A 16,559-nucleotide genomic window follows, 5' to 3' on the forward strand; every position below is an offset into this window, starting at 1 on the left:
CTGAGTCGAGGTGTGAAAGGGCATGGTTAGGGTCAATGATGATGATAAGCCGGCTGCGAGTGTTGGAGTTCATCTTTTTTGGACTGTCCATCCTTTTTGGAAGAGAGCTCAGGACAGCAATGTAGGTGGCTGATAGTTGGTGTCTTCGACCACCTCCTCTGTTGAGTGATGGTTTCTCCAGGTCGATGGCGTCTTTCAACAGAACAATCATGACAGTTCGGCTGAAGGTCTGAAAAGTGTGGAGGATCTTTGAAGTGCTATGACCATGAGACAATCAGCCCAGACACAATATTGGTTTCCGTAAGTGGGCGGTCTGAGCCGAGTGGCTCAAAACTGAGACAACGTGGGCATTGGTGGTTCAGTGGTAGAATTCTCGCCTGCCACGCGGGAGACCCGGGTCCGATTCCCGGCCAATGCATCAAAATTTTCCAGCGCTCCTCCCTACATGTCATTGTGGTGTTTTAGTCAGGATGTGCTTCCGACCCTCTATCATTATTTTAATTCTGGAGCGAGCTCAGTTGGAAATTCATCTGGAGGTTCTTGCATGACTCTTGCAGTCAGCCTGTTTTAAATGTTCAAATATTTTGTTTTGAATCCAGTGCGAAGCTGGCCGGGGCAAGCTGGGCTTTTAGCCCTGTCATGGGTGCGTGCGTATGCTATAGCTCAGGGCAGCATTGTAGGTGGCTGATAGTTGGTGTCTTCGACCACCTCCTCCGTTGAGTGATGGTTTCTCCAGGTCGATGGCGTCTTTCAACAGAACAATCATGACAGTACAGCTGAAAAGTGGTGACAAGCCTGCCTCTCAAGCTAAGGTCTGAAAAGCGTGGAGGATCTTTGAAGTACTATGACCATGAGACAATCAGCCCAGACACAATATTGGTTTCCGTAAGTGGGCGCTGTCAGCCGAGTGGCTCAAAACTGAGACAACGTGGGCATTGGTGGTTCAGTGGTAGAATTCTCGCCTGCCACGCGGGAGACCCGGGTCCGATTCCCGGCCAATGCAGCTTAGCTTTACCTCCGCTTCTCCCTACATGTCATTGTGGTGTTTTAGTCAGGATGTGCTTCCGACCCTCTATCATTATTTTAATTCTGGAGCGAGCTCAGTTGGAAATTCATTTGGAGGTTCTTCATGAATCTTGTTGTCAGCTTGTTTTAAATGTTCAAAATTTTGTTTTGAACCCAGTGCGAAGCTGGGTCCATTGTGTCCTATGCATGTGCGTGCTCTACAGGGGAGGAGGCCTCGTTAGCGCAGTTGGCAGCGCGTCAGTCTCATAATCTGAAGGCCGTGAGTTCAATCCTCACACGGGGCAAAACCTATGTTGTTACATTCATCACACATTTGCATAAAATCATGGGAGGAAAGTGGTGGACGAGCAATGGCTAACAGTGTCTGTGAAGTTCCTTCAGTTGTTCGCTGCAGCGGCACTTGCTTGTGGTTAGTTGAGGGTACTTCAACTTCTCATCCAAGAGGCTTCTTCACTTCGGCAAGACAGGTGGGATAATCCTGGTCTTTAGCCCATGTTGGCAAAATACTTGTTGAGAGAGTCACTATGTCAAACAATGCAGGTCGTTCACACCTTAGCCAGTTTAACCTTGTTGGTTTTACCTGAGTCGAGGTGTGAAAGGGCATGGTTAGGGTCAATGATGATGATAAGCCGGCTGCGAGTGTTGGAGTTCATCTTTGTTGGACTGTCCATCCTTTTTGGAAGAGAGCTCAGGACAGCAATGTAGGTGGCTGATAGTTGGTGTCTTCGACCACCTCCTCTGTTGAGTGATGGTTTCTCCAGGTCGATGGCGTCTTTCAACAGAACAATCATGACAGTTCGGCTGAAGGTCTGAAAAGTGTGGAGGATCTTTGAAGTGCTATGACCATGAGACAATCAGCCCAGACACAATATTGGTTTCCGTAAGTGGGCGGTCTGAGCCGAGTGGCTCAAAACTGAGACAACGTGGGCATTGGTGGTTCAGTGGTAGAATTCTCGCCTGCCACGCGGGAGACCCGGGTCCGATTCCCGGCCAATGCATCAAAATTTTCCAGCGCTCCTCCCTACATGTCATTGTGGTGTTTTAGTCAGGATGTGCTTCCGACCCTCTATCATTATTTTAATTCTGGAGCGAGCTCAGTTGGAAATTCATCTGGAGGTTCTTGCATGACTCTTGCAGTCAGCCTGTTTTAAATGTTCAAATATTTTGTTTTGAATCCAGTGCGAAGCTGGCCGGGGCAAGCTGGGCTTTTAGCCCTGTCATGGGTGCGTGCGTATGCTATAGCTCAGGGCAGCATTGTAGGTGGCTGATAGTTGGTGTCTTCGACCACCTCCTCCGTTGAGTGATGGTTTCTCCAGGTCGATGGCGTCTTTCAACAGAACAATCATGACAGTACAGCTGAAAAGTGGTGACAAGCCTGCCTCTCAAGCTAAGGTCTGAAAAGCGTGGAGGATCTTTGAAGTGCTATGACCATGAGACAATCAGCCCAGACACAATATTGGTTTCCGTAAGTGGGCGCTGTCAGCCGAGTGGCTCAAAACTGAGACAACGTGGGCATTGGTGGTTCAGTGGTAGAATTCTCGCCTGCCACGCGGGAGACCCGGGTCCGATTCCCGGCCAATGCAGCTTAGCTTTTCCTCCGCTTCTCCCTACATGTCATTGTGGTGTTTTAGTCAGGATGTGCTTCCGACCCTCTATCATTATTTTAATTCTGGAGCGAGCTCAGTTGGAAATTCATTTGGAGGTTCTTCATGAATCTTGTTGTCAGCTTGTTTTAAATGTTCAAAATTTTGTTTTGAACCCAGTGCGAAGCTGGGTCCATTGTGTCCTATGCATGTGCGTGCTCTACAGGGGAGGAGGCCTCGTTAGCGCAGTTGGCAGCGCGTCAGTCTCATAATCTGAAGGCCGTGAGTTCAATCCTCACACGGGGCAAAACCTATGTTGTTACATTCATCACACATTTGCATAAAATCATGGGAGGAAAGTGGTGGACGAGCAATGGCTAACAGTGTCTGTGAAGTTCCTTCAGTTGTTCGCTGCAGCGGCACTTGCTTGTGGTTAGTTGAGGGTACTTCAACTTCTCATCCAAGAGGCTTCTTCACTTCGGCAAGACAGGTGGGATAATCCTGGTCTTTAGCCCATGTTGGCAAAATACTTGTTGAGAGAGTCACTATGTCAAACAATGCAGGTCGTTCACACCTTAGCCAGTTTAACCTTGTTGGTTTTACCTGAGTCGAGGTGTGAAAGGGCATGGTTAGGGTCAATGATGATGATAAGCCGGCTGCGAGTGTTGGAGTTCATCTTTGTTGGACTGTCCATCCTTTTTGGAAGAGAGCTCAGGACAGCAATGTAGGTGGCTGATAGTTGGTGTCTTCGACCACCTCCTCTGTTGAGTGATGGTTTCTCCAGGTCGATGGCGTCTTTCAACAGAACAATCATGACAGTTCGGCTGAAGGTCTGAAAAGTGTGGAGGATCTTTGAAGTGCTATGACCATGAGACAATCAGCCCAGACACAATATTGGTTTCCGTAAGTGGGCGGTCTGAGCCGAGTGGCTCAAAACTGAGACAACGTGGGCATTGGTGGTTCAGTGGTAGAATTCTCGCCTGCCACGCGGGAGACCCGGGTCCGATTCCCGGCCAATGCATCAAAATTTTCCAGCGCTCCTCCCTACATGTCATTGTGGTGTTTTAGTCAGGATGTGCTTCCGACCCTCTATCATTATTTTAATTCTGGAGCGAGCTCAGTTGGAAATTCATCTGGAGGTTCTTGCATGACTCTTGCAGTCAGCCTGTTTTAAATGTTCAAATATTTTGTTTTGAATCCAGTGCGAAGCTGGCCGGGGCAAGCTGGGCTTTTAGCCCTGTCATGGGTGCGTGCGTATGCTATAGCTCAGGGCAGCATTGTAGGTGGCTGATAGTTGGTGTCTTCGACCACCTCCTCCGTTGAGTGATGGTTTCTCCAGGTCGATGGCGTCTTTCAACAGAACAATCATGACAGTACAGCTGAAAAGTGGTGACAAGCCTGCCTCTCAAGCTAAGGTCTGAAAAGCGTGGAGGATCTTTGAAGTGCTATGACCATGAGACAATCAGCCCAGACACAATATTGGTTTCCGTAAGTGGGCGCTGTCAGCCGAGTGGCTCAAAACTGAGACAACGTGGGCATTGGTGGTTCAGTGGTAGAATTCTCGCCTGCCACGCGGGAGACCCGGGTCCGATTCCCGGCCAATGCAGCTTAGCTTTTCCTCCGCTTCTCCCTACATGTCATTGTGGTGTTTTAGTCAGGATGTGCTTCCGACCCTCTATCATTATTTTAATTCTGGAGCGAGCTCAGTTGGAAATTCATTTGGAGGTTCTTCATGAATCTTGTTGTCAGCTTGTTTTAAATGTTCAAAATTTTGTTTTGAACCCAGTGCGAAGCTGGGTCCATTGTGTCCTATGCATGTGCGTGCTCTACAGGGGAGGAGGCCTCGTTAGCGCAGTTGGCAGCGCGTCAGTCTCATAATCTGAAGGCCGTGAGTTCAATCCTCACACGGGGCAAAACCTATGTTGTTACATTCATCACACATTTGCATAAAATCATGGGAGGAACGTGGTGGACGAGCAATGGCTAACAGTGTCTGTGAAGTTCCTTCAGTTGTTCGCTGCAGCGGCACTTGCTTGTGGTTAGTTGAGGGTACTTCAACTTCTCATCCAAGAGGCTTCTTCACTTCGGCAAGACAGGTGGGATAATCCTGGTCTTTAGCCCATGTTGGCAAAATACTTGTTGAGAGAGTCACTATGTCAAACAATGCACGTCGTTCACACCTTAGCCAGTTTAACCTTGTTGGTTTTACCTGAGTCGAGGTGTGAAAGGGCATGGTTAGGGTCAATGATGATGATAAGCCGGCTGCGAGTGTTGGAGTTCATCTTTGTTGGACTGTCCATCCTTTTTGGAAGAGAGCTCAGGACAGCAATGTAGGTGGCTGATAGTTGGTGTCTTCGACCACCTCCTCTGTTGAGTGATGGTTTCTCCAGGTCGATGGCGTCTTTCAACAGAACAATCATGACAGTTCGGCTGAAGGTCTGAAAAGTGTGGAGGATCTTTGAAGTGCTATGACCATGAGACAATCAGCCCAGACACAATATTGGTTTCCGTAAGTGGGCGGTCTGAGCCGAGTGGCTCAAAACTGAGACAACGTGGGCATTGGTGGTTCAGTGGTAGAATTCTCGCCTGCCACGCGGGAGACCCGGGTCCGATTCCCGGCCAATGCATCAAAATTTTCCAGCGCTCCTCCCTACATGTCATTGTGGTGTTTTAGTCAGGATGTGCTTCCGACCCTCTATCATTATTTTAATTCTGGAGCGAGCTCAGTTGGAAATTCATCTGGAGGTTCTTGCATGACTCTTGCAGTCAGCCTGTTTTAAATGTTCAAATATTTTGTTTTGAATCCAGTGCGAAGCTGGCCGGGGCAAGCTGGGCTTTTAGCCCTGTCATGGGTGCGTGCGTATGCTATAGCTCAGGGCAGCATTGTAGGTGGCTGATAGTTGGTGTCTTCGATCACCTCCTCCGTTGAGTGATGGTTTCTCCAGGTCGATGGCGTCTTTCAACAGAACAATCATGACAGTACAGCTGAAAAGTGGTGACAAGCCTGCCTCTCAAGCTAAGGTCTGAAAAGCGTGGAGGATCTTTGAAGTGCTATGACCATGAGACAATCAGCCCAGACACACTATTGGTTTCCGTAAGTGGGCGCTGTCAGCCGAGTGGCTCAAAACTGAGACAACGTGGGCATTGGTGGTTCAGTGGTAGAATTCTCGCCTGCCACGCGGGAGACCCGGGTCCGATTCCCGGCCAATGCAGCTTAGCTTTTCCTCCGCTTCTCCCTACATGTCATTGTGGTGTTTTAGTCAGGATGTGCTTCCGACCCTCTATCATTATTTTAATTCTGGAGCGAGCTCAGTTGGAAATTCATTTGGAGGTTCTTCATGAATCTTGTTGTCAGCTTGTTTTAAATGTTCAAAATTTAGTTTTGAAGCCAGTGCGAAGCTGGGTCCATTGTGTCCTATCCATGTGCGTGCTCTACAGGGGAGGAGGCCTCGTTAGCGCAGTTGGCAGCGCGTCAGTCTCATAATCTGAAGGCCGTGAGTTCAATCCTCACACGGGGCAAAACCTATATTGTTACATTCATCACACATTTGCATAAAATCATGGGAGGAAAGTGGTGGACGAGCAATGGCTAACAGTGTCTGTGAAGTTCCTTCAGTTGTTCGCTGCAGCGGCACTTGCTTGTGGTTAGTTGAGGGTACTTCAACTTCTCATCCAAGAGGCTTCTTCACTTCGGCAAGACAGGTGGGATAATCCTGGTCTTTAGCCCATGTTGGCAAAATACTTGTTGAGAGAGTCACTATGTCAAACAATGCAGGTCGTTCACACCTTAGCCAGTTTAACCTTGTTGGTTTTACCTGAGTCGAGGTGTGAAAGGGCATGGTTAGGGTCAATGATGATGATAAGCCGGCTGCGAGTGTTGGAGTTCATCTTTGTTGGACTGTCCATCCTTTTTGGAAGAGAGCTCAGGACAGCAATGTAGGTGGCTGATAGTTGGTGTCTTCGACCACCTCCTCTGTTGAGTGATGGTTTCTCCAGGTCGATGGCGTCTTTCAACAGAACAATCATGACAGTTCGGCTGAAGGTCTGAAAAGTGTGGAGGATCTTTGAAGTGCTATGACCATGAGACAATCAGCCCAGACACAATATTGGTTTCCGTAAGTGGGCGGTCTGAGCCGAGTGGCTCAAAACTGAGACAACGTGGGCATTGGTGGTTCAGTGGTAGAATTCTCGCCTGCCACGCGGGAGACCCGGGTCCGATTCCCGGCCAATGCATCAAAATTTTCCAGCGCTCCTCCCTACATGTCATTGTGGTGTTTTAGTCAGGATGTGCTTCCGACCCTCTATCATTATTTTAATTCTGGAGCGAGCTCAGTTGGAAATTCATCTGGAGGTTCTTGCATGACTCTTGCAGTCAGCCTGTTTTAAATGTTCAAATATTTTGTTTTGAATCCAGTGCGAAGCTGGCCGGGGCAAGCTGGGCTTTTAGCCCTGTCATGGGTGCGTGCGTATGCTATAGCTCAGGGCAGCATTGTAGGTGGCTGATAGTTGGTGTCTTCGACCACCTCCTCCGTTGAGTGATGGTTTCTCCAGGTCGATGGCGTCTTTCAACAGAACAATCATGACAGTACAGCTGAAAAGTGGTGACAAGCCTGCCTCTCAAGCTAAGGTCTGAAAAGCGTGGAGGATCTTTGAAGTGCTATGACCATGAGACAATCAGCCCAGACACAATATTGGTTTCCGTAAGTGGGCGCTGTCAGCCGAGTGGCTCAAAACTGAGACAACGTGGGCATTGGTGGTTCAGTGGTAGAATTCTCGCCTGCCACGCGGGAGACCCGGGTCCGATTCCCGGCCAATGCAGCTTAGCTTTTCCTCCGCTTCTCCCTACATGTCATTGTGGTGTTTTAGTCAGGATGTGCTTCCGACCCTCTATCATTATTTTAATTCTGGAGCGAGCTCAGTTGGAAATTCATTTGGAGGTTCTTCATGAATCTTGTTGTCAGCTTGTTTTAAATGTTCAAAATTTTGTTTTGAACCCAGTGCGAAGCTGGGTCCATTGTGTCCTATGCATGTGCGTGCTCTACAGGGGAGGAGGCCTCGTTAGCGCAGTTGGCAGCGCGTCAGTCTCATAATCTGAAGGCCGTGAGTTCAATCCTCACACGGGGCAAAACCTATATTGTTACATTCATCACACATTTGCATAAAACCATGGGAGGAAAGTGGTGGACGAGCAATGGCTAACAGTGTCTGTGAAGTTCCTTCAGTTGTTCGCTGCAGCGGCACTTGCTTGTGGTTAGTTGAGGGTACTTCAACTTCTCATCCAAGAGGCTTCTTCACTTCGGCAAGACAGGTGGGATAATCCTGGTCTTTAGCCCATGTTGGCAAAATACTTGTTGAGAGAGTCACTATGTCAAACAATGCAGGTCGTTCACACCTTAGCCAGTTTAACCTTGTTGGTTTTACCTGAGTCGAGGTGTGAAAGGGCATGGTTAGGGTCAATGATGATGATAAGCCGGCTGCGAGTGTTGGAGTTCATCTTTGTTGGACTGTCCATCCTTTTTGGAAGAGAGCTCAGGACAGCAATGTAGGTGGCTGATAGTTGGTGTCTTCGACCACCTCCTCTGTTGAGTGATGGTTTCTCCAGGTCGATGGCGTCTTTCAACAGAACAATCATGACAGTTCGGCTGAAGGTCTGAAAAGTGTGGAGGATCTTTGAAGTGCTATGACCATGAGACAATCAGCCCAGACACAATATTGGTTTCCGTAAGTGGGCGGTCTGAGCCGAGTGGCTCAAAACTGAGACAACGTGGGCATTGGTGGTTCAGTGGTAGAATTCTCGCCTGCCACGCGGGAGACCCGGGTCCGATTCCCGGCCAATGCATCAAAATTTTCCAGCGCTCCTCCCTACATGTCATTGTGGTGTTTTAGTCAGGATGTGCTTCCGACCCTCTATCATTATTTTAATTCTGGAGCGAGCTCAGTTGGAAATTCATCTGGAGGTTCTTGCATGACTCTTGCAGTCAGCCTGTTTTAAATGTTCAAATATTTTGTTTTGAATCCAGTGCGAAGCTGGCCGGGGCAAGCTGGGCTTTTAGCCCTGTCATGGGTGCGTGCGTATGCTATAGCTCAGGGCAGCATTGTAGGTGGCTGATAGTTGGTGTCTTCGACCACCTCCTCCGTTGAGTGATGGTTTCTCCAGGTCGATGGCGTCTTTCAACAGAACGATCATGACAGTACAGCTGAAAAGTGGTGACAAGCCTGCCTCTCAAGCTAAGGTCTGAAAAGCGTGGAGGATCTTTGAAGTGCTATGACCATGAGACAATCAGCCCAGACACACTATTGGTTTCCGTAAGTGGGCGCTGTCAGCCGAGTGGCTCAAAACTGAGACAACGTGGGCATTGGTGGTTCAGTGGTAGAATTCTCGCCTGCCACGCGGGAGACCCGGGTCCGATTCCCGGCCAATGCAGCTTAGCTTTTCCTCCGCTTCTCCCTACATGTCATTGTGGTGTTTTAGTCAGGATGTGCTTCCGACCCTCTATCATTATTTTAATTCTGGAGCGAGCTCAGTTGGAAATTCATTTGGAGGTTCTTCATGAATCTTGTTGTCAGCTTGTTTTAAATGTTCAAAATTTTGTTTTGAACCCAGTGCGAAGCTGGGTCCATTGTGTCCTATGCATGTGCGTGCTCTACAGGGGAGGAGGCCTCGTTAGCGCAGTTGGCAGCGCGTCAGTCTCATAATCTGAAGGCCGTGAGTTCAATCCTCACACGGGGCAAAACCTATATTGTTACATTCATCACACATTTGCATAAAACCATGGGAGGAAAGTGGTGGAAGTAATGGCTAACAGTGTCTGTGAAGTTCCTTCAGTTGTTCGCTGCAGCGGCACTTGCTTGTGGTTAGTTGAGGGTACTTCAACTTCTCATCCAAGAGGCTTCTTCACTTCGGCAAGACAGGTGGGATAATCCTGGTCTTTAGCCCATGTTGGCAAAATACTTGTTGAGAGAGTCACTATGTCAAACAATGCAGGTCGTTCACACCTTAGCCAGTTTAACCTTGTTGGTTTTACCTGAGTCGAGGTGTGAAAGGGCATGGTTAGGGTCAATGATGATGATAAGCCGGCTGCGAGTGTTGGAGTTCATCTTTGTTGGACTGTCCATCCTTTTTGGAAGAGAGCTCAGGACAGCAATGTAGGTGGCTGATAGTTGGTGTCTTCGACCACCTCCTCTGTTGAGTGATGGTTTCTCCAGGTCGATGGCGTCTTTCAACAGAACAATCATGACAGTTCGGCTGAAGGTCTGAAAAGTGTGGAGGATCTTTGAAGTGCTATGACCATGAGACAATCAGCCCAGACACAATATTGGTTTCCGTAAGTGGGCGGTCTGAGCCGAGTGGCTCAAAACTGAGACAACGTGGGCATTGGTGGTTCAGTGGTAGAATTCTCGCCTGCCACGCGGGAGACCCGGGTCCGATTCCCGGCCAATGCATCAAAATTTTCCAGCGCTCCTCCCTACATGTCATTGTGGTGTTTTAGTCAGGATGTGCTTCCGACCCTCTATCATTATTTTAATTCTGGAGCGAGCTCAGTTGGAAATTCATCTGGAGGTTCTTGCATGACTCTTGCAGTCAGCCTGTTTTAAATGTTCAAATATTTTGTTTTGAATCCAGTGCGAAGCTGGCCGGGGCAAGCTGGGCTTTTAGCCCTGTCATGGGTGCGTGCGTATGCTATAGCTCAGGGCAGCATTGTAGGTGGCTGATAGTTGGTGTCTTCGACCACCTCCTCCGTTGAGTGATGGTTTCTCCAGGTCGATGGCGTCTTTCAACAGAACAATCATGACAGTACAGCTGAAAAGTGGTGACAAGCCTGCCTCTCAAGCTAAGGTCTGAAAAGCGTGGAGGATCTTTGAAGTGCTATGACCATGAGACAATCAGCCCAGACACAATATTGGTTTCCGTAAGTGGGCGCTGTCAGCCGAGTGGCTCAAAACTGAGACAACGTGGGCATTGGTGGTTCAGTGGTAGAATTCTCGCCTGCCACGCGGGAGACCCGGGTCCGATTCCCGGCCAATGCAGCTTAGCTTTTCCTCCGCTTCTCCCTACATGTCATTGTGGTGTTTTAGTCAGGATGTGCTTCCGACCCTCTATCATTATTTTAATTCTGGAGCGAGCTCAGTTGGAAATTCATTTGGAGGTTCTTCATGAATCTTGTTGTCAGCTTGTTTTAAATGTTCAAAATTTTGTTTTGAACCCAGTGCGAAGCTGGGTCCATTGTGTCCTATGCATGTGCGTGCTCTACAGGGGAGGAGGCCTCGTTAGCGCAGTTGGCAGCGCGTCAGTCTCATAATCTGAAGGCCGTGAGTTCAATCCTCACACGGGGCAAAACCTATATTGTTACATTCATCACACATTTGCATAAAACCATGGGAGGAAAGTGGTGGACGAGCAATGGCTAACAGTGTCTGTGAAGTTCCTTCAGTTGTTCGCTGCAGCGGCACTTGCTTGTGGTTAGTTGAGGGTACTTCAACTTCTCATCCAAGAGGCTTCTTCACTTCGGCAAGACAGGTGGGATAATCCTGGTCTTTAGCCCATGTTGGCAAAATACTTGTTGAGAGAGTCACTATGTCAAACAATGCAGGTCGTTCACACCTTAGCCAGTTTAACCTTGTTGGTTTTACCTGAGTCGAGGTGTGAAAGGGCATGGTTAGGGTCAATGATGATGATAAGCCGGCTGCGAGTGTTGGAGTTCATCTTTGTTGGACTGTCCATCCTTTTTGGAAGAGAGCTCAGGACAGCAATGTAGGTGGCTGATAGTTGGTGTCTTCGACCACCTCCTCTGTTGAGTGATGGTTTCTCCAGGTCGATGGCGTCTTTCAACAGAACAATCATGACAGTTCGGCTGAAGGTCTGAAAAGTGTGGAGGATCTTTGAAGTGCTATGACCATGAGACAATCAGCCCAGACACAATATTGGTTTCCGTAAGTGGGCGGTCTGAGCCGAGTGGCTCAAAACTGAGACAACGTGGGCATTGGTGGTTCAGTGGTAGAATTCTCGCCTGCCACGCGGGAGACCCGGGTCCGATTCCCGGCCAATGCATCAAAATTTTCCAGCGCTCCTCCCTACATGTCATTGTGGTGTTTTAGTCAGGATGTGCTTCCGACCCTCTATCATTATTTTAATTCTGGAGCGAGCTCAGTTGGAAATTCATCTGGAGGTTCTTGCATGACTCTTGCAGTCAGCCTGTTTTAAATGTTCAAATATTTTGTTTTGAATCCAGTGCGAAGCTGGCCGGGGCAAGCTGGGCTTTTAGCCCTGTCATGGGTGCGTGCGTATGCTATAGCTCAGGGCAGCATTGTAGGTGGCTGATAGTTGGTGTCTTCGACCACCTCCTCCGTTGAGTGATGGTTTCTCCAGGTCGATGGCGTCTTTCAACAGAACGATCATGACAGTACAGCTGAAAAGTGGTGACAAGCCTGCCTCTCAAGCTAAGGTCTGAAAAGCGTGGAGGATCTTTGAAGTGCTATGACCATGAGACAATCAGCCCAGACACACTATTGGTTTCCGTAAGTGGGCGCTGTCAGCCGAGTGGCTCAAAACTGAGACAACGTGGGCATTGGTGGTTCAGTGGTAGAATTCTCGCCTGCCACGCGGGAGACCCGGGTCCGATTCCCGGCCAATGCAGCTTAGCTTTTCCTCCGCTTCTCCCTACATGTCATTGTGGTGTTTTAGTCAGGATGTGCTTCCGACCCTCTATCATTATTTTAATTCTGGAGCGAGCTCAGTTGGAAATTCATTTGGAGGTTCTTCATGAATCTTGTTGTCAGCTTGTTTTAAATGTTCAAAATTTAGTTTTGAAGCCAGTGCGAAGCTGGGTCCATTGTGTCCTATCCATGTGCGTGCTCTACAGGGGAGGAGGCCTCGTTAGCGCAGTTGGCAGCGCGTCAGTCTCATAATCTGAAGGCCGTGAGTTCAATCCTCACACGGGGCAAAACCTATATTGTTACATTCATCACACATTTGCATAAAATCATGGGAGGAAAGTGGTGGACGAGCAATGGCTAACAGTGTCTGTGAAGTTCCTTCAGTTGTTCGCTGCAGCGGCACTTGCTTGTGGTTAGTTGAGGGTACTTCAACTTCTCATCCAAGAGGCTTCTTCACTTCGGCAAGACAGGTGGGATAATCCTGGTCTTTAGCCCATGTTGGCAAAATACTTGTTGAGAGAGTCACTATGTCAAACAATGCAGGTCTTTCACACCTTAGCCAGTTTAACCTTGTTGGTTTTACCTGAGTCGAGGTGTGAAAGGGCATGGTTAGGGTCAATGATGATGATAAGCCGGCTGCGAGTGTTGGAGTTCATCTTTGTTGGACTGTCCATCCTTTTTGGAAGAGAGCTCAGGACAGCAATGTAGGTGGCTGATAGTTGGTGTCTTCGACCACCTCCTCTGTTGAGTGATGGTTTCTCCAGGTCGATGGCGTCTTTCAACAGAACAATCATGACAGTTCGGCTGAAGGTCTGAAAAGTGTGGAGGATCTTTGAAGTGCTATGACCATGAGACAATCAGCCCAGACACAATATTGGTTTCCGTAAGTGGGCGGTCTGAGCCGAGTGGCTCAAAACTGAGACAACGTGGGCATTGGTGGTTCAGTGGTAGAATTCTCGCCTGCCACGCGGGAGACCCGGGTCCGATTCCCGGCCAATGCATCAAAATTTTCCAGCGCTCCTCCCTACATGTCATTGTGGTGTTTTAGTCAGGATGTGCTTCCGACCCTCTATCATTATTTTAATTCTGGAGCGAGCTCAGTTGGAAATTCATCTGGAGGTTCTTGCATGACTCTTGCAGTCAGCCTGTTTTAAATGTTCAAATATTTTGTTTTGAATCCAGTGCGAAGCTGGCCGGGGCAAGCTGGGCTTTTAGCCCTGTCATGGGTGCGTGCGTATGCTATAGCTCAGGGCAGCATTGTAGGTGGCTGATAGTTGGTGTCTTCGACCACCTCCTCCGTTGAGTGATGGTTTCTCCAGGTCGATGGCGTCTTTCAACAGAACGATCATGACAGTACAGCTGAAAAGTGGTGACAAGCCTGCCTCTCAAGCTAAGGTCTGAAAAGCGTGGAGGATCTTTGAAGTGCTATGACCATGAGACAATCAGCCCAGACACACTATTGGTTTCCGTAAGTGGGCGCTGTCAGCCGAGTGGCTCAAAACTGAGACAACGTGGGCATTGGTGGTTCAGTGGTAGAATTCTCGCCTGCCACGCGGGAGACCCGGGTCCGATTCCCGGCCAATGCAGCTTAGCTTTTCCTCCGCTTCTCCCTACATGTCATTGTGGTGTTTTAGTCAGGATGTGCTTCCGACCCTCTATCATTATTTTAATTCTGGAGCGAGCTCAGTTGGAAATTCATTTGGAGGTTCTTCATGAATCTTGTTGTCAGCTTGTTTTAAATGTTCAAAATTTAGTTTTGAAGCCAGTGCGAAGCTGGGTCCATTGTGTCCTATCCATGTGCGTGCTCTACAGGGGAGGAGGCCTCGTTAGCGCAGTTGGCAGCGCGTCAGTCTCATAATCTGAAGGCCGTGAGTTCAATCCTCACACGGGGCAAAACCTATATTGTTACATTCATCACACATTTGCATAAAATCATGGGAGGAAAGTGGTGGACGAGCAATGGCTAACAGTGTCTGTGAAGTTCCTTCAGTTGTTCGCTGCAGCGGCACTTGCTTGTGGTTAGTTGAGGGTACTTCAACTTCTCATCCAAGAGGCTTCTTCACTTCGGCAAGACAGGTGGGATAATCCTGGTCTTTAGCCCATGTTGGCAAAATACTTGTTGAGAGAGTCACTATGTCAAACAATGCAGGTCGTTCACACCTTAGCCAGTTTAACCTTGTTGGTTTTACCTGAGTCGAGGTGTGAAAGGGCATGGTTAGGGTCAATGATGATGATAAGCCGGCTGCGAGTGTTGGAGTTCATCTTTGTTGGACTGTCCATCCTTTTTGGAAGAGAGCTCAGGACAGCAATGTAGGTGGCTGATAGTTGGTGTCTTCGACCACCTCCTCTGTTGAGTGATGGTTTCTCCAGGTCGATGGCGTCTTTCAACAGAACAATCATGACAGTTCGGCTGAAGGTCTGAAAAGTGTGGAGGATCTTTGAAGTGCTATGACCATGAGACAATCAGCCCAGACACAATATTGGTTTCCGTAAGTGGGCGGTCTGAGCCGAGTGGCTCAAAACTGAGACAACGTGGGCATTGGTGGTTCAGTGGTAGAATTCTCGCCTGCCACGCGGGAGACCCGGGTCCGATTCCCGGCCAATGCATCAAAATTTTCCAGCGCTCCTCCCTACATGTCATTGTGGTGTTTTAGTCAGGATGTGCTTCCGACCCTCTATCATTATTTTAATTCTGGAGCGAGCTCAGTTGGAAATTCATCTGGAGGTTCTTGCATGACTCTTGCAGTCAGCCTGTTTTAAATGTTCAAATATTTTGTTTTGAATCCAGTGCGAAGCTGGCCGGGGCAAGCTGGGCTTTTAGCCCTGTCATGGGTGCGTGCGTATGCTATAGCTCAGGGCAGCATTGTAGGTGGCTGATAGTTGGTGTCTTCGACCACCTCCTCCGTTGAGTGATGGTTTCTCCAGGTCGATGGCGTCTTTCAACAGAACGATCATGACAGTACAGCTGAAAAGTGGTGACAAGCCTGCCTCTCAAGCTAAGGTCTGAAAAGCGTGGAGGATCTTTGAAGTGCTATGACCATGAGACAATCAGCCCAGACACACTATTGGTTTCCGTAAGTGGGCGCTGTCAGCCGAGTGGCTCAAAACTGAGACAACGTGGGCATTGGTGGTTCAGTGGTAGAATTCTCGCCCGGGTCCGATTCCCGGCCAATGCAGCTTAGCTTTTCCTCCGCTTCTCCCTACATGTCATTGTGGTGTTTTAGTCAGGATGTGCTTCCGACCCTCTATCATTATTTTAATTCTGGAGCGAGCTCAGTTGGAAATTCATTTGGAGGTTCTTCATGAATCTTGTTGTCAGCTTGTTTTAAATGTTCAAAATTTAGTTTTGAAGCCAGTGCGAAGCTGGGTCCATTGTGTCCTATCCATGTGCGTGCTCTACAGGGGAGGAGGCCTCGTTAGCGCAGTTGGCAGCGCGTCAGTCTCATAATCTGAAGGCCGTGAGTTCAATCCTCACACGGGGCAAAACCTATATTGTTACATTCATCACACATTTGCATAAAATCATGGGAGGAAAGTGGTGGACGAGCAATGGCTAACAGTGTCTGTGAAGTTCCTTCAGTTGTTCGCTGCAGCGGCACTTGCTTGTGGTTAGTTGAGGGTACTTCAACTTCTCATCCAAGAGGCTTCTTCACTTCGGCAAGACAGGTGGGATAATCCTGGTCTTTAGCCCATGTTGGCAAAATACTTGTTGAGAGAGTCACTATGTCAAACAATGCAGGTCGTTCACACCTTAGCCAGTTTAACCTTGTTGGTTTTACCTGAGTCGAGGTGTGAAAGGGCATGGTTAGGGTCAATGATGATGATAAGCCGGCTGCGAGTGTTGGAGTTCATCTTTGTTGGACTGTCCATCCTTTTTGGAAGAGAGCTCAGGACAGCAATGTAGGTGGCTGATAGTTGGTGTCTTCGACCACCTCCTCTGTTGAGTGATGGTTTCTCCAGGTCGATGGCGTCTTTCAACAGAACAATCATGACAGTTCGGCTGAAGGTCTGAAAAGTGTGGAGGATCTTTGAAGTGCTATGACCATGAGACAATCAGCCCAGACACAATATTGGTTTCCGTAAGTGGGCGGTCTGAGCCGAGTGGCTCAAAACTGAGACAACGTGGGCATTGGTGGTTCAGTGGTAGAATTCTCGCCTGCCACGCGGGAGACCCGGGTCCGATTCCCGGCCAATGCATCAAAATTTTCCAGCGCTCCTCCCTACATGTCATTGTGGTGTTTTAGTCAGGATGTGCTTCCGACCCTCTATCATTATTTTAATTCTGGAGCGAGCTCA

The 16,559-nt window shown here is 48.6% G+C and overlaps 30 non-coding genes across 30 annotated transcripts; all 30 read left to right on the forward strand.

Annotated features, from left to right (window-relative positions):
• The first annotated feature begins 347 nt into the window (after positions 1-347).
• Positions 348-418, forward strand: trnag-gcc (transfer RNA glycine (anticodon GCC)). The gene has a single exon. It is a non-coding gene; the product is annotated as a tRNA-Gly (tRNA).
• Positions 419-932: 514 nt separating this feature from the next.
• On the forward strand, positions 933-1,003 carry trnag-gcc (transfer RNA glycine (anticodon GCC)). The gene has a single exon. It is a non-coding gene; the product is annotated as a tRNA-Gly (tRNA).
• A 234-nt stretch (positions 1,004-1,237) lies between these two features.
• On the forward strand, positions 1,238-1,310 carry trnam-cau (transfer RNA methionine (anticodon CAU)). Its single transcript has one exon. It is a non-coding gene; the product is annotated as a tRNA-Met (tRNA).
• Positions 1,311-1,953: 643 nt separating this feature from the next.
• Positions 1,954-2,024, forward strand: trnag-gcc (transfer RNA glycine (anticodon GCC)). Its single transcript has one exon. It is a non-coding gene; the product is annotated as a tRNA-Gly (tRNA).
• A 514-nt stretch (positions 2,025-2,538) lies between these two features.
• Positions 2,539-2,609, forward strand: trnag-gcc (transfer RNA glycine (anticodon GCC)). The gene has a single exon. It is a non-coding gene; the product is annotated as a tRNA-Gly (tRNA).
• Positions 2,610-2,843: 234 nt separating this feature from the next.
• trnam-cau (transfer RNA methionine (anticodon CAU)) lies at positions 2,844-2,916 on the forward strand. The gene has a single exon. It is a non-coding gene; the product is annotated as a tRNA-Met (tRNA).
• Positions 2,917-3,559: 643 nt separating this feature from the next.
• On the forward strand, positions 3,560-3,630 carry trnag-gcc (transfer RNA glycine (anticodon GCC)). Its single transcript has one exon. It is a non-coding gene; the product is annotated as a tRNA-Gly (tRNA).
• Positions 3,631-4,144: 514 nt separating this feature from the next.
• trnag-gcc (transfer RNA glycine (anticodon GCC)) lies at positions 4,145-4,215 on the forward strand. The gene has a single exon. It is a non-coding gene; the product is annotated as a tRNA-Gly (tRNA).
• A 234-nt stretch (positions 4,216-4,449) lies between these two features.
• Positions 4,450-4,522, forward strand: trnam-cau (transfer RNA methionine (anticodon CAU)). The gene has a single exon. It is a non-coding gene; the product is annotated as a tRNA-Met (tRNA).
• Positions 4,523-5,165: 643 nt separating this feature from the next.
• On the forward strand, positions 5,166-5,236 carry trnag-gcc (transfer RNA glycine (anticodon GCC)). Its single transcript has one exon. It is a non-coding gene; the product is annotated as a tRNA-Gly (tRNA).
• Positions 5,237-5,750: 514 nt separating this feature from the next.
• Positions 5,751-5,821, forward strand: trnag-gcc (transfer RNA glycine (anticodon GCC)). The gene has a single exon. It is a non-coding gene; the product is annotated as a tRNA-Gly (tRNA).
• A 234-nt stretch (positions 5,822-6,055) lies between these two features.
• Positions 6,056-6,128, forward strand: trnam-cau (transfer RNA methionine (anticodon CAU)). The gene has a single exon. It is a non-coding gene; the product is annotated as a tRNA-Met (tRNA).
• A 643-nt stretch (positions 6,129-6,771) lies between these two features.
• trnag-gcc (transfer RNA glycine (anticodon GCC)) lies at positions 6,772-6,842 on the forward strand. The gene has a single exon. It is a non-coding gene; the product is annotated as a tRNA-Gly (tRNA).
• Positions 6,843-7,356: 514 nt separating this feature from the next.
• trnag-gcc (transfer RNA glycine (anticodon GCC)) lies at positions 7,357-7,427 on the forward strand. The gene has a single exon. It is a non-coding gene; the product is annotated as a tRNA-Gly (tRNA).
• A 234-nt stretch (positions 7,428-7,661) lies between these two features.
• On the forward strand, positions 7,662-7,734 carry trnam-cau (transfer RNA methionine (anticodon CAU)). Its single transcript has one exon. It is a non-coding gene; the product is annotated as a tRNA-Met (tRNA).
• Positions 7,735-8,377: 643 nt separating this feature from the next.
• On the forward strand, positions 8,378-8,448 carry trnag-gcc (transfer RNA glycine (anticodon GCC)). The gene has a single exon. It is a non-coding gene; the product is annotated as a tRNA-Gly (tRNA).
• A 514-nt stretch (positions 8,449-8,962) lies between these two features.
• trnag-gcc (transfer RNA glycine (anticodon GCC)) lies at positions 8,963-9,033 on the forward strand. Its single transcript has one exon. It is a non-coding gene; the product is annotated as a tRNA-Gly (tRNA).
• Positions 9,034-9,267: 234 nt separating this feature from the next.
• trnam-cau (transfer RNA methionine (anticodon CAU)) lies at positions 9,268-9,340 on the forward strand. Its single transcript has one exon. It is a non-coding gene; the product is annotated as a tRNA-Met (tRNA).
• Positions 9,341-9,981: 641 nt separating this feature from the next.
• Positions 9,982-10,052, forward strand: trnag-gcc (transfer RNA glycine (anticodon GCC)). The gene has a single exon. It is a non-coding gene; the product is annotated as a tRNA-Gly (tRNA).
• Positions 10,053-10,566: 514 nt separating this feature from the next.
• Positions 10,567-10,637, forward strand: trnag-gcc (transfer RNA glycine (anticodon GCC)). The gene has a single exon. It is a non-coding gene; the product is annotated as a tRNA-Gly (tRNA).
• Positions 10,638-10,871: 234 nt separating this feature from the next.
• On the forward strand, positions 10,872-10,944 carry trnam-cau (transfer RNA methionine (anticodon CAU)). Its single transcript has one exon. It is a non-coding gene; the product is annotated as a tRNA-Met (tRNA).
• A 643-nt stretch (positions 10,945-11,587) lies between these two features.
• On the forward strand, positions 11,588-11,658 carry trnag-gcc (transfer RNA glycine (anticodon GCC)). Its single transcript has one exon. It is a non-coding gene; the product is annotated as a tRNA-Gly (tRNA).
• A 514-nt stretch (positions 11,659-12,172) lies between these two features.
• trnag-gcc (transfer RNA glycine (anticodon GCC)) lies at positions 12,173-12,243 on the forward strand. The gene has a single exon. It is a non-coding gene; the product is annotated as a tRNA-Gly (tRNA).
• Positions 12,244-12,477: 234 nt separating this feature from the next.
• Positions 12,478-12,550, forward strand: trnam-cau (transfer RNA methionine (anticodon CAU)). Its single transcript has one exon. It is a non-coding gene; the product is annotated as a tRNA-Met (tRNA).
• A 643-nt stretch (positions 12,551-13,193) lies between these two features.
• trnag-gcc (transfer RNA glycine (anticodon GCC)) lies at positions 13,194-13,264 on the forward strand. The gene has a single exon. It is a non-coding gene; the product is annotated as a tRNA-Gly (tRNA).
• Positions 13,265-13,778: 514 nt separating this feature from the next.
• On the forward strand, positions 13,779-13,849 carry trnag-gcc (transfer RNA glycine (anticodon GCC)). The gene has a single exon. It is a non-coding gene; the product is annotated as a tRNA-Gly (tRNA).
• Positions 13,850-14,083: 234 nt separating this feature from the next.
• On the forward strand, positions 14,084-14,156 carry trnam-cau (transfer RNA methionine (anticodon CAU)). Its single transcript has one exon. It is a non-coding gene; the product is annotated as a tRNA-Met (tRNA).
• Positions 14,157-14,799: 643 nt separating this feature from the next.
• On the forward strand, positions 14,800-14,870 carry trnag-gcc (transfer RNA glycine (anticodon GCC)). The gene has a single exon. It is a non-coding gene; the product is annotated as a tRNA-Gly (tRNA).
• An 803-nt stretch (positions 14,871-15,673) lies between these two features.
• Positions 15,674-15,746, forward strand: trnam-cau (transfer RNA methionine (anticodon CAU)). The gene has a single exon. It is a non-coding gene; the product is annotated as a tRNA-Met (tRNA).
• Positions 15,747-16,389: 643 nt separating this feature from the next.
• trnag-gcc (transfer RNA glycine (anticodon GCC)) lies at positions 16,390-16,460 on the forward strand. Its single transcript has one exon. It is a non-coding gene; the product is annotated as a tRNA-Gly (tRNA).
• The last annotated feature ends 99 nt before the right edge of the window (positions 16,461-16,559 follow it).

Source organism: Solea solea, chromosome 8 (genome assembly GCF_958295425.1).
Source record: "Solea solea chromosome 8, fSolSol10.1, whole genome shotgun sequence".
NCBI lineage: Eukaryota > Metazoa > Chordata > Actinopteri > Pleuronectiformes > Soleidae > Solea > Solea solea.